The sequence below is a fragment of the Myripristis murdjan genome, chromosome 1 (assembly GCF_902150065.1).
Source record: "Myripristis murdjan chromosome 1, fMyrMur1.1, whole genome shotgun sequence".
NCBI classification, from domain to species: Eukaryota; Metazoa; Chordata; class Actinopteri; order Holocentriformes; family Holocentridae; genus Myripristis; species Myripristis murdjan.
This window is the reverse complement of record NC_043980.1, coordinates 5,056,211-5,060,047: the sequence shown is the minus strand read 5'-3', so window position 1 is coordinate 5,060,047 and position 3,837 is coordinate 5,056,211.

Below are 3,837 nucleotides of genomic sequence, written 5' to 3'. Positions count from 1 at the left end.
TTGAATTGCATTGTGTATGAAATGTGCTATACAAATAAATTAGCCTTGCCTGAATCATAAAGCTGCACCATAATGATAACTTATTTTGCTTTTTAACCCTCCTGTTATGTTCAAATTACCAACATCTTTTATGTTTGGGCTCAATTTGACCCCAGCAGTTTAAACCTTTAAATCCAGTATTCCTATTACGCCACTATGGAAAAATATGCAAATCATCATAAAATCTCACTGATTGACCTAAAATTGTAAATAAATATTAATTTCTGGTGTTTTAATGGCTTTATATTATTTCTAAGTACAGATTTTTGTTTTTTATAACCGATGCGTTATAAAGTGTGTACAGGACATTGAAAACATATCATCATGTGAATTTCATGTTTACCCGGTAGTACCTATTACATTAGGAAAACTCATTAAATATGATCATTTATTTAGAGACGTTAAACATTGACTGGGGTCAAACTGACCCCAACCATAATAGGAGGGTTAATTATGTTCACATGAATAGCTAAACTGTTTAGGTCCTTTGACACGGTGCATTTGAGGACACAGTCAGGCACCGTGCTTCAGTAAAGCTCAGCTGTGTTTCTATAGAGAGAGTCAATTTGTTGCATAAATAACTGGACAAGCACAATCATTTTTGACGTTTTTTGTGCGTGTGGGAACGTTGGAGTGTAATTTTGTTATCCTCGCCCTCCGGCAGCGTCCCGAGCTGACCTGTAGCTGATGAGCGAGTTGTCCCCGGTGTCCTTGTCGGTGGCGGAGAGCGTCAGCAGCAGCTTCCCCTCCTCGGCGTCTTTGAGCAGGATGCTGCTGCTGTAGCCGTTGGCGCTGAACTGAGGCCTGTTGTCGTTGATGTCGGTGACGCTCAGCCTGATGATGGTGATGTTCTGGTGTTAAACAAAGTTAAACACACTTTCAGTTCAGGGACATTCACATTTTGCTTTTCTGAGGTTGTTTTTTTTTTAAATACCTGATTCAGACTTAAAAGAATACGTTGTGCACAGGTGCTCCTGCATGAAGCATTTTCCTAAAAAAAAAACTGCTTTATTTAGCAATTTTTTCACAATGATAAGGCGCATACATGTACTGTTTGGATACAAATTCATTTTCAACGTAAAAGAGAAGTGGCCACCAAACCTCTTCACTGAGCCTCTTGTAGAGTATTTAATTTTTTCTAGCTGTATACGTCCTAACACTCCAAATAAAGCAATTGCTGGGTCTGGCTGTATGTTCTTTTTTTTTTTTTTTAATTACAGATATATGAAAAGCTTTCAAACGTAGCAGTCCACAGCTGAACCAGGGCAAGTCCAGAATCTGTGGTAAAGGGCGACTTCATCTTGATGGCGATGGGAGTAAATTGGGTTCCTGGGAACATTTTAGCAAGTTTGCTTTTTGAGAAGTGGAGCCTGTGAATTATCCTAAATTGTGATAAATGTCTTCCACAGACAGATGTTGAATGGATCACAAACCGCCAAACTCCTGAATTACAATCCTGATATCAGGCCATGTTCAAGAGGATCCAACTCTAAAAATCCCCGAGTCCAAACATCGATCAGACGGGATGGGAAGGAAACAAAAAGCTTTTCGACAAGACGCAGCGCACGTGCAGATACCAAAAGAAATGAGTCATTCAAAACAGCTGGGAGTGAGTAAAGGATTCAAATTACATCGGTTTTGGGTGAAGTGCTCTTTTAAACCTTATTGCCACAGTCCTTAGGTAATGTTATGTCTGATGATACATATATGGAGTTGGATCTTATTTCTCTTGATGATGATGCTGACCCTGTGTAAAACACTTCCTTTACATTGTATGAAATGTGCCATGAAAAGACAATTAGATTTAATATGTTGGCTAAAGGGCGAAATTAACAACCAACAAGCACCAAATACTGATTTAATGTATTTCAGGTGGATAAATCATCTAAGTTCAATTTGAATTCTGCTGCATTTCATGATGAATTACAGAAGTGATCAGCTGTATTGAGCAAGTTTTAAATGATGAAATGGTTTAGTGGCAGTTATTTCAGTTGGAATGACTTATTTAACAACCCCAAATAAAAACGTGGGCAGGGCACAGGGTAAAGAGGAGCTCCTGGTTATCGGGGTGTTTAGGCGGCGTCTCGCGGTCGTACCTCTCTCGGTGGTGTGCCTTTGTCTGCCGCCTTCACCACCAACTCGAAACTGTCCCTGCTCTCCCGGTCCAGAGCGCCCACCGCCAGCAGGGTCCCGTCCTGCAGCACCACATGAACAACATCACATTTAAATTTATAGAGATCGCTGAAGTGATCTGGAACGTTCCGGTGCGTCTGCGGCTCCACGGGTTAAAAACACTGCACCACTTTCTACTTGATATTTGTGTCTGAAAAATTAAAATGTGGTGAGGAAATCAGCAAGAAGTCATGCAGTCACATGTTAGTATGAACAAATACACCAATATATATATTAGTATATACACAAAAATATGCTTTTAAATAAAGTGATTTTGGTTTCAGATCTCAAAACTTTTATAGTCTATTGGACCATTTTAAATACAGCTGTGGAAAAAACTTTATGTTAATTTTTTTTGTTTATTTGTTGACACACTGATAAAATCATAATGAAAAAAATTTAAATATTACTTTATCTAACTAGCAATATTTTCCTTCTTATTTTTTCCCACTCTAGACCAAATGCCAAGTAATGCTCAAATAATGCACAATGTCTTTTTGTCATACTGTATTGATTTTGTTTGTGTTTTTTATACTTTTTATTGATTGTGTCTTATAAAAACACACCTCTCCATATGAGATGCCATACACAGCATAACATTTAAAATTAGACATTTGTAATAAACAATACATTTACACCACACAGAGGAGTTTACAGTCTTACTAATAATCCTGCAGACAAATTAAAATTAAAAAAAAAAAAATCAATTAACTAAAAAATGTAAATACTGATAAAGTCAAAATAAAAGAAAACACAATAAAACAAAACAAAGCGGTGTACCGGCTGAGGCTGTTTCTGTAACCGCGTGCGACTGAAGAGTGGATGGAAAAACTCGCAGTAAAGATGTTGGTATTTTCTGTTTGTTAATATTTCAGTTTCTACTCCGGTTGAATTAATTTGTAAAAGGTGAGCATGAGAACTCCCCTCTCATCTCTATTTTTATGTTAAAAAAAATAAATAAATAAAATATGTTGCCTAGAAACCATATGACAGACTGTCTGTCCGTCCTGTAAAAGTTTTTAAAAGACAAAATAATCTGTCACCTCTGCGAAAGTGAAGAGCGGCTCCGGCGAGGGGAAGGACAGGGTCACCTCCCCGTTGAGCCCCACGTCGGCGTCACTGGCCTGGATCCTGGTGATCGGGGCCGGGCTCTCGGCCGAGTACTCGCCCTCTGGGACGGTGAGCGGCTCTGGCAGTGGCAGGAACTGCGGGGCGTTGTCGTTGTAGTCCAGGACGGTGACGTTGAGCTGGGCCGTGGCTGACAGGCCGTCGGCGGGCTGGTCCACCGCCACCACCTGGACACACACCACCGTCACCACAGGGAAGGGGCACCATATATGGGGGAAAAGTTAGGACAATTCCAAGGACCCTTGTCTGACAGGGCCCCCCAAAAATAACTTTATATAAATATAAAATTATTAAAACCATCATTGAGTAAATATATATATACATATATATGTATATATTTTTTTTTTTTTCATGGGGCCCAAAATTCCTGGCAGCGCCACAGGGTGCCGTTATTCAGTATTTCATTTTGACTTTTTGTTTTCAGTTTCAGTTTAGTTTTAATTCAATTTTACATGTTAGTTTACTCTTTTTTTTTTTTTTTTTTTTTTTTGAAAAGGC